Source organism: Ursus arctos, unplaced genomic scaffold (genome assembly GCF_023065955.2).
Source record: "Ursus arctos isolate Adak ecotype North America unplaced genomic scaffold, UrsArc2.0 scaffold_10, whole genome shotgun sequence".
Lineage (NCBI taxonomy): Eukaryota > Metazoa > Chordata > Mammalia > Carnivora > Ursidae > Ursus > Ursus arctos.
In genome coordinates, this window is record NW_026622764.1 from 27,656,952 (window position 1) to 27,667,989 (window position 11,038).

The 11,038-nt window shown below is 38.9% G+C and overlaps 1 pseudogene; it reads left to right on the forward strand.

Annotated features, from left to right (window-relative positions):
* Nucleotides 1–1,612: 1,612 nt before the first annotated feature.
* On the forward strand, nt 1,613–10,569 carry LOC113251122 (40S ribosomal protein S4-like; annotated as a pseudogene).
* The last annotated feature ends 469 nt before the right edge of the window (nt 10,570–11,038 follow it).

An 11,038-nucleotide genomic window follows, 5' to 3' on the forward strand; every position in this document is an offset into this window, starting at 1 on the left:
ACTCTTTCTAAAGAATGAACTTTTTAGGTAAAATTCGATAATTCATTAATAAGTTGGCCGTTTTATAGAATGTCTAGGTGGTAGCATCCTGCTAATGCTCTCTGTGTCCAGAGCTCCTTAACAGGAAAACAAGCAAGATTTTATTAGACCCAATATATAAGTAGTTTCTATTGCCTTTTCACTTGGACGACTTTACTATTATCATTATTATTATGAGCTGGTAACGTCTTTTTAACACAATAGCTTCCTACTATCCAGTGAGAAAGCCTTTGGAGTCATGATTCTTTGGAGCAGACCAGCAAGGTGAGACCTGAGGAGCTCAGATGACTGATCTCAGAATCAAAATTGAGTCCTTGGCCGGGTGGGGATAAACCACAGGTCCTTAATCACATGAAGTATTTATACTTTTTAAAGATTTTAAATAAAATTTTTCTTGCTTCTCTCCACAATATTCATTAGTTCTAATCATATTATGGTCCCAATGTAGCTATTTTAAAGTGAAATTAAAAGGCAGCCTAGCTTTGGAGGGTAAGAGTTATTGAAAGAGGTGTCTGGAGAGCCATTTAAAATTTTCAAGTAAAAAAAAAAAAGAGTGTATGTGTGAGAGCTGTTCTTTTCCAGTTAAAAATTAAGAAATCAAATATAGAAATAGTCTAATTTACATTAATGATCTGCAATCCATGAAACAATTTTTAACCATTTTAAAGTGAAAGGCTGGTGATTATGTGGGTGAGTGGATGGCGATAATAACCATAAATCTTTGAATGCCGTGGATGTGCTAGGTATTAGTACATAAAAATGAGGTTGGCTAGGCTCCTGGCCTGAGAACTTCCATGAGGAAGGCCTGCGCAATCATTCTGAGCTGTTAAGGGTGGAACTTACTATTTCTACTTGGCTTTACCTTTGAAGGGTTGGTCTTTTTCTTCCTTCCATCCCCAAAACTCTGGAGCACATCAGGTAAGATATAGTTTGGTCCCCGGATGAGCACTGGCCCTCTCAACCTCCCTCCCAGGGAGAGCAGGGCCAAAGGCAGTTCAGGCAAAGGGAATGCTGCGTGTGTGTGGTAAAACCCGTGGGGGCTGCTACTAACCTGCGTAAACACCAACAGAGGATTCGCCCTTTGTGTTGCTGGGGACCGGGAGTTCCTTTCTCCTGGGCTGTGCCACAAAAGTATGGTTTCCTTGGCCGCTAAACCGTTTTCCTTCCTGCTAGGCCCCGTCTCTTGTAGAGACAAAAAGCAGTATTGCTCCTGGGGGCACAGGGACTGCGAATGGAGGGTGGAGGAACGGAAGATGCAGGGGGAGGAACGGAACATGCCACCAGGGGGCCGAGCAAGCCCCAGATCATCTACAGAGGGAAGACCAGGGGCCACCAAATGATTTTGCTAAGGAGAAGCAGAGGCAGTCAAAACACGTGCAAATCGCCTAGCAAAAAAATGCTTCAAATTACAGACCTGATTGAAAAATGGGGTGTACTTGTGCCTGTGCCCCAGTGCCCCAGTTTCAGATCCCACATCATCACTGGCATAGAACACCCCATGGCAATCCACATGTAAAGCACAGTCAGAAGCCAACCGATTTTCAACGTACTCGGTGATACATTCCAATACGCCATGACCAAGCTTTCAAGCAATGCCCCTTCCGTTGCTGGCCTGAGAACTCCACAAAGTGCAACAGAAAGTATGCGGGCCTGTGCTACGATAAATAGTATGGCTCTTAACAATCTTAATAGCTCACCTACAACCCCAAGTCTCTTAAGATCAATAGTTAATGGTCACCATAGGTGAAAGCCGTATTTTAAGGGATGTCTGTGGCATGGGTTGGGTTTTGCATGATGGCTCAATACTATCGAAAGAATTCCAACTTTCAACCTTATCTTTAAAGATAAGAATGGATTTTTAAGAAAGTCTGCAGAAGATTGGCTCTAGCAAGGGCATTATGTGTTACACATACGAGACAAGGGGGCATGGCATGTACTCAGAGAGTTTTAGAGGAAATTAGAAAGCGACAAATGATCCCCTTTCTTGAACCCTGAAAAATTCCACTTTGATTTAGCACTGGTGGAATTGTTAATAGAAACTTCTTTGCACATTGTGTATAAACAGCACAGCCTGGCCTGTATCAACTTTATGCTCCAATAAACAAGACAATAATGACAAATTATCAAAGCAGGCCTCAGATGTGACCCTCAATTGGGGGAGCAGCAATTTAATGAAGACAAAAGCTAGGTGAAAGCTGCTAATATCATTTACTGATAAACAGATTTTCTCGAGAGGCTCCTAGCTGAATCCCCTAAGGACCCATAAACCTGCATAATTCCATTTAAAATATTGTGCAATTCACTAAATTAGTCTTTGAACATCCTTACTATCCAATTACGAAGCCCCAGCATGGACAGAATAATGAAATTTTTCAAACTGTGGAATGCATGTGGTCTTAACAAACTTATGACAAACACCAAAATTAGCTTTCAATTTTGAGGCCAATGTAGCTCCTTTAATACCTCAAGTCAGAGTGGCAACAATAAAACACTATTGCAGGGCTAAGCAGAACAGAAGAAAAATAAATCTTGACTTACTCAGAATTCTGAACACGGTCTACCTTCAGGAAAAAAAATCATAAGAAGTTGAATGATGTTTTGCATTTGCAAGCTATTTGGTCGCTTAAAATCTAGTAAAAGCTTTACTGAATAAAGGGTACAAAATACCTCCTGGACAGTTCTATCTTCCAGGCAGGCAGAAAAGGCGAGAGTTTGAGGAAGTGAAATTTATTTCTGTTCAAGCATTGCAAGCTGCATTATTAAAGTCATTTGTCATGGTTTGAATATTTCTGCCTGATTCACCATTAAATTGGCCTTCTAATTACCAACTTTGTCATGAAAAGTGGTCTGGCTGTTTCATTCACCAGAAAACTTCAATTCTTTAATCATCACTTGCTTCATGTATAGAAAAAGGAAGAAAAAAAAAACAACAAACCATATATTTTTATCCTTAAATCTTAAAATAAATGGTGTCAGCACGATTATGCTGAAGTTATCACATAGCTTATACATTTTTAAGATGTTGATAAGTATTTGGAAAGTGAGTTATCATTTCATCTCTGTAAAGAAACTTGTCAACATTTATGTATGATCTGATTACATGACTCAGTGTTGCTGTTGACCACATAACCTCTCATCATGGCTTCCGAAACAACAGGTACCAGCTGTAATCATTATGGGACAGGTGAGATATTTCTCCTTCTTATATTTGCTACCTTCTTGGCTTCTTGGTTACTCTACTTAACTCTACCCACAGAAAAAGACCTGGACTTCAAGCAGCCTAGTGAGGTCTTCAACCGGTTTTTATGCTTGCTTGTTCATTCTTCCAGGTCAAAAACGAAAGGATGTTGTGGCTGACGGTCACGTAGGTGAGTATCTTCCCTTCTATATTCTCTGTTGGCTAGGGGAATGGCACACTATGCACTCATATTTTAAACTACACAGTATGGCTTCCTCCAGTGTTTGGGGGAACAAAGACTTAACTTACATTGTTAAGACAACTCCAACAAAGGCTTAGTAAGGCAGCCATATTTGGAAAACATCCATATAACAAAATGTAAACAGAAACACGTTTTGATTCGAAGCACACCAAATTGTACCTCATGGATGAGGAAACTAAGGCAGAGAGGAATTGTGTAAATATCCCCAAAGTCACACAGCTAGTCCGAGCACTGGACTCTGAAGCCCATGAATATAACCATCCCTCGCCATGCATGGATAGCGCTTCGCATAATGCCCAGGGTAGGGCAATCTCTGAACTAGTTAATTTTTCTGTTTGGCCCATCTTTAAAAAAGTGTATACACTTTAGATATTTTCATTTTTAGGCTTCAAATAAAGAGATCCTCATTTTAACTGTAAAGACAACTGAGGGTAAACTGAAGAACTTGAAGATTACATCATGGGGGTTCGTGTGCTAGCATCTTGTGATGACCCTTACAGATGACTTGTATTATGAAAGCAATCTTTGGTAAGCATTTTCTATTGACCTATATGAGTAGCAAAAATGGGTAAAACATCCCAATGAAATTTATGAGTGTTGGAACTTTATTTTTATATATTCTTCTTTTGTTTAATTACTAACTTTACTTGGAGGAAAGCTACATCTGCTAATGAGAGGTTTACTCATAATTATTTCATAGTTTCAAGATAATCATGTGTATTTTCTGATCTGTTTTTCAGATTGTATATAAATTAAGCCACTGTGTGCATCATGGTTTTTGACACTGAACCAAAATGGAGAAATTTGGCTAAAAGTCTTGAATATCATAAAATGTGAAACGATATATCCATTTTTTAGAAATAGCTAGGATACCTTTGAGGATAAAAGGAGTGCTATTAATAATTATGCCAAAACAATTGGGCTAAACCAAGACTGTTCCAAACAAATCAGAACATTTTTTCACCCTAGCATTTGAGTGTTTATAATCTGCATTTCTTCTCTTGATTCATTTCTTATTTTTTCTGGATTATAACTTGCAGTAGTTTCCTCAAAATGGCTGATGGTAGGTAAAATTTTGGGAGTTCTGGTGTGCGTAAATATATATTTATTCTACTCTCAGACCCAATTAAGAATGTTCATAATATAAAATTTGGGTTTTAAAGTCATTTGCTGTAGAGTTTTGAAAGCAATTTTTTCCATTTCTTCTACCTTCCAATGTCACTTTTGAGAAATCTGACGCCATTCTGATTCTGTGTTCTTTCTATGTGATATATTGCTATGTCTTTTATCTTTTTCTTAATCTATTTCTCCATGTTTTTTTCCTTTCCTTCTTTCTTGAATTTAAGATATAAGATTTTGTGTTTATCCTTAATGTTGTGAAAATTCATGTTGATATACCTTGGTTTATTTTGTTGCTCTCGTTGTTTTGTTTCTTTCATTTATGGGTACTGGGTACTTAACAATATTCTTATAGCCTGAGGACAAATGCCCTCAGTTCTGAAGGCTTTTCTTATGTTATTTTTTAGATTTTTTTTTTTTTTACAATTTTATTTATTTATTGGACAGAGAGAGAGACAGCCAGCGAGAGAGGGAACACAAGCAGGGGGAGTGGGAGAGGAAGAAGCAGGCTCACAGCGGAGGAGCCTGATGTGGGGCTCGATCCCATAACGCCGGGATCACAGCCCGAGCCGAAGGCAGACGCCCAACCACTGTGCCACCCAGGCGCCCCTTATGTTATTTTTTAGATAATTTCCTCTCCTTCATTCCCCCTTTTCTCCCTAGACCTTTTATTAATAAAACATTATATCTTCTCAATTGACTACTTTCTTTTTTATTCTACTATTTTCCATTTCTTTGTCTTTTTGACATATATTCTGGGAAATTTTCTTGTGTTTATCAGCCTTTCTATTACATTATTATCTTGGCTTTCCTAGTCTCCATTTATAAGAGCTCTTTCTTGTTCTCTGTTCTTTTTCAAAGCATTCAGTTCTTGTTTTATGAACAATATCTTTTCTTGACTCTCCAAGAATATTATTATTTTTTAAAGTTTTTTCTGTACTCTGCATTGTCTGCTCTGGATTCCTTTGTTTGTATGATTATTTTTATCCTCTTTTTCATATTGGAGGCTTTACTCAAATGCCTGATGATCTCCTATTGTCTGTCAGTGTTTATGAATGAAGCATTAAAGGCAAATCAGAGGCTCCATGTGTATGGATGGGATTTTCCACTGAAGGATTTCGCTGTGGACTCATCAGGAAGCAAGGTGACCTTTTTATCAAAAGCTCTCTTTAAAGTCAGTTCTGTTTCCCCAAAGAAGAGTCCTTCCATTTTTCTCTTTTTTCTGATTGGTGGTAAAGATTCTCTGAACCTGCTTCTCTTAATCAAATCAATGTTCGCAGCCCTACACCTTGAGCCTGACCCCTTGTGTGTCCATTGTACCTGAATTCTGGAGACTTTCCACTCAGTTTCTCTCAGAAAGTAAAACTATAGTCTTCTTGGGAAAATCAACGACTGGATACACAGACCTTTAGCCCCATCATATCTTCTTGGCTTTGCTCCCATCAGACACCTGATGTCTCCGAGTGTGGAACCTCTCAGGGGCTCACCTGTGTTCTTACTCCACCTCTGCTGGCATGAATGTTCTCGCTTCCTCCAGTCTGTTAGTCCCCTTATCACCTCCCCATTTGCTTTTGAACATCTGATGAAGACCCGTTTCACATTTTTACAATTTCAGTGTCAGTGGAGCCCACATATGCTCTAAGCATCAGCTCCTGGTCTGATTACTAAATTCAGCTGGTAACGAGCTGGATATCTGGTGATGCCCCAGTTTCCACAATTGTTTCAGATGCTACTGAAAATCTCAAATCAGGCAAAAATCCAGATCAGAGATCTGAAGCCAGGGAGCACTTCTGGCTTCACAAGATCCCCGCTGAAGTATCAAAGCAGGCAGCCTCCAGCAAATTGGGGGATGCTGATCTTGAATCAGAGAAGGAATTGGAAAAGAGGGGGTGAGTTTGCAGAGAAAAAAAATAAGTAAAACAGAGACCTGCAGTGTTAGCAGTTGACATTTAAAAAAAATTTAAATGATGAGCTTGTGGCTTTAATATCATTGCTCTATCCAACCCTCTGAATCTTTTTATCATACCTCAAGAATTGTTCATTCATCTTTCAGGAATACATTAGAGCAGGAGAGTTTTCCCATAGGCAAAAGCATTATACATATTTGCAAATGTCTTACATAATGATGCGAATACTATGCATAGGGATGTTTTGATGAAAGGTGGAAACAATGCAGCAATTTCCAGTCTGTATCATTAGCTATCACACTCCTAAGTAAAGGGAGTTTTCTTTGTTGTTTATGCTTTTTCAAGTGTTAAAAAGGCTGGTATTTAGAATTCATGGTAGTGGGTGTAAAGAGGAAAGCTGATTGTTACTTGATGGAAAATGTTCGTGTCTTAATACAGATGTGTCATGTCACACTCCTGTTTCTGGTCATTATTTCTAATAACTTTATTCAGGAAATAAAACCAATTTTTACTGGAATTCAAAAGTATTTTCAATATATCATAGAGAGAAAATAAACTTGCAAATCCCAGCTGTGGGGATAAAACTGTCTTTTTATTTAGCTTGTTATGGTCAACTCAGCTTCAAAATTTTATTTTTTGCCTTAGATGCTTAAACAGGATGACTTATATTGAGTTCGTTGTCAATGTAAAAAACAAAATAAACAAAAATCCCAACAGTTTAGTGCCTGCTCTGCATCGACATAAGAATTCCCCTTTCATTACACCCCAGCTCCTTGCAGCTTATTATGGCCATTGCTTAATTTGTGCTCTGTTTTTACAAATGACGCTTGTCCGGGCCTCTTGGGGCTGCTGAGAGAAGCCAGGCCCCTCTCTTTCCCTTGTGTCAATTCTTTTGTGAACCTTTATAATTAGCCACTTAACAAATGGAGGGAAATGAACCTTCAGCTGCAAAGTATATCCTGAAGTTAGGTCAACCATGTGACAGGCAAAACCGATACACGAAAATCTCCTTAACTCAATTGTTGAGTTGCCTCAAGGGTTAAGAGGCATTCTACCCATAATAGCCTAAAAGAGCAGCCTCCGAAGTGGTGTTTTTGATGGTTCACTCTCCAAACGCCTGTTAGCCTTTTCAAGAAACAGCACATATTAGAAAAAGCACATATTTCAAAGCATGGTGGCTACTTTTTCCCCCCCCAAATCTTTTACTTTGCAGGAGAAAAATGTCAAAAGTCTGACTTTGAAAGTAACAAGATCCCCAGGCTTCAAATTTACAGATTAAATGCAAAGAAAAAAAAGGAGGTAGGGGAGCTTACATCTTTTGGGCTGAAATATTTAAGTGCAGAAAATGACACCACGTATATTAAGATATTAATGAATTTGTTTTCGGAATGTATAATAGGGACCCTAAGAGCAGGGTGCTATCATTATGAACTCTTTCCTTTTTATTACTAATTAGACTTCTAAATGTGAGTGTAAATGTACCTCAGAGAGTATGTATTAAAAGTTGCATATGCATAAGAGATCATTTCAAATTCATCTTCCAACAAAAACTTCAACTTTGATATTTTCTCATGTTCCCATTTATGCTACATTAACATAGTCTTTTGGATTTAATTTCTAAATTCCATTGTGATCATTCTATCAAGGTATTTACTTTTGGGAACTGTCTGATAGCCTAATCCCAGTTCAAGAAGCAACAGTCAGGTATTACCAAGTTAACGTACCCTATTATTATCACTGATTCTTTTTTGAGTTAAACGTATACTGCATCTGATGTCTACAATGACATTTATCCGGTTTAGAGGCATATCCAAATCAAAAATATATATGATGCCTTTTACACAGAGCTGGGGAGACATAAATAGAGTTTATATTCGATGGGGGGCTTAGAATATTATAATATTAGAAGATAAAAAATTTTAAGATACTATAATTGATACCAGCATGCTTCATTATCTTGAGGGTAATAAAATGGAACATAGTAACATCTCTGTAGGGTCAGTGAGATAAAAGAAGGTTTCACTTCGAATATGCTCAAAGTGTTATTGTAAATAAAAATTTTGTTTTTATTTTAATATATATCCCATATATCTTTTTAAAAAATATTTTATGTATGTATTTGTCAGAGAGTGAGAGAGAGCACAAGCAGGGCGGGTGGCAGGCAGAGGGTGAAACAGGCTCCCCTTTGAGCAGGGAGCCTGACTTAGGACTCCATGCCAGGACCCTGGGATCATGACCTGGGCTGAAGGCAGACACTTAACCAACAGAGCCACCCAGGTGTCCCTATATCCCAAACATCTTAATTAAAGTTTTATGGCAACTTGCCATTGGTTTCAAAGATGATTAAATTTGCTTTCTAGTCTGTTGAGTTAGGGGTTGACATTTCTCTACTAAAGCCCCATCTATACAAGATGTGTTAACTCATCTATGCTTACTTTTTTTAAAAGTCTCACTTAAGTATAATTGACAAATAAAAATTGTACGTATTTAAGGTGTACAACTTGGTGTTGTGACAAACATTCCCGTTGTGAAATGATTACCACAATCAGGCTGACTAATATATCCATCACCTCCCAGAGCTATTAGTTTCCTTTCTTGCTTTCTTTTACTGTGTGCGTATGTGTTGAGAACTCTTAAGATCTATCCTCTTTAGCAAAATTCAAGTATAAAGTACAGATTTTTAAACCGCAGTAACCATGCTGTACAGCAGATCTCCAGGACTTATTCATCTGGCATAACTGAAACTTTGTACTCTTTGATCAAAATCTCCCCATTTCTCCCTCCCCTGAGCTCCTGGCAACCACCATCCTACTCGCTGCTTCTATGACTCTGACTACTTTATACTCCACATGTGAGTAAGATTGTACGGTACTGTCTTTCTGCATCCGGCTTATCTCACTTAGCATGATGTCCTCCAGTTTCAGCCATGTTGTGGCAAATGACAGAACTTCCTGACTTTTTAAGGCTGAATAATATTCCATTATATGTGGACCACATTTTCTTCATCTGTTCATCTGTCAATGAGCATTTAAGTTGTTTCCATATCTTGGCTATTTTGAATAATGCCGCAATGAACGTACAACATCAATAGCAAAAAAACAAATAACCTGATTGGAAAATGGGCAAAGGACCTGAATAGACATTTCTCGAAAGAAGACATAAATGTCTAAAAGGTATATGAAAAGGTGCTCAACATCGCTAATCAGGGAAATGCACCTCACACCTGTTAGAATGGCTGTTAGCAAAAAGACAAATGATAACAGCTCTTTTCGTGCCTAGCACAGCTGCGGCTCCTGGTCCCAAGAAGCGTCTGAAGTGTGTAGTGGCTCCAAAGCATTGGCTGCTGGATAAACTGGTGTATTTGCCCCTTGCCCATCTACTGGTCCCCCTAAACTGAGAGGATGTCTCCTTCTCATCACTTTCCTAAAGAACAGACTTAAGTATGCACTAAAAGGAGACGAAGTAGAGAAGCTCTGTGTGCAGGGTTTTATCAAGGTTGACGGCAAGATCCGATCTGCTTTAACCTACTCTGCCGGGTTGATGGACGTCATCAGCATCGGCAAGACCGGGGAGAATTTCTGTTGACCTATGACACCAGGGGTCACTTTGCTGTCCATCAGATTATACCTAAGGAGGCCAAGTATAAGTTGTGCAGAGTGAGAAAGACTTTTGTGGGGACAAAAGGAATCCCTCACTTGGGGACCTCATACCATCTGCTATCCTGATCCCCTCATCAAGCTGGATGACACCACCCAGATTGATCTGGAGACTGGAAAGATAACTGATTCATCCAGTTTGACACTGATAATCTGTGTATGGTGACTGGAGGTGCTAACCTGGGAAGAATTGGTCTGATCACCCATGGAGAGAGACACTCTGGTTCTTTTGATGTAGTTCACACAAAAGATGCCAGTGGCAACAGCTCTGCCACCCGGCTGTCCAGGGCTTTTGTTATTGGCAGAGGCCACAAACCATGGATTGCTCATTCCTGTGGAAATGGTATCTGCCTCAGCACTGAGGAGGAGAGAGACAAGAGACTGGTGGCCAAACAGAGCAGGGGGTAAACTGATCTCTCTAGGTGGCGTGACTGGAAGTCTTTATACTTGATGAAAGATGATCCGACATGGAAAACAAAAGAAATGATAACATATGTTGGTGAAGATATGGAGAAAAGGGAACTTGTGTGTTGTTGATGGGAAGGTAAATTGATGCAGACATTATAACAACACAGTGTGGGAGGTTCTTTAAAAAATTAAAAATGGAACTACTTTATGACCAGCAATGCCATATTCTGGGCATATCCAAAGGAAATGAAATCAGCATCTTGATGAGGTATCTGCACTCCCATGCCTACCTTTTTGGATGAGGTAGTAATGAGAGCAAACCCTTACGACATCACTAACAGTGTGCCAGGCACTGTTCTAGGCACTTTACATATATTAATTAATATAATCCTCATTGCAATATTATGAGATAGATACTCTTAGCATCCCTACTCTACATCAAGGAAACTGAGTGAGGATAAGGTCACAT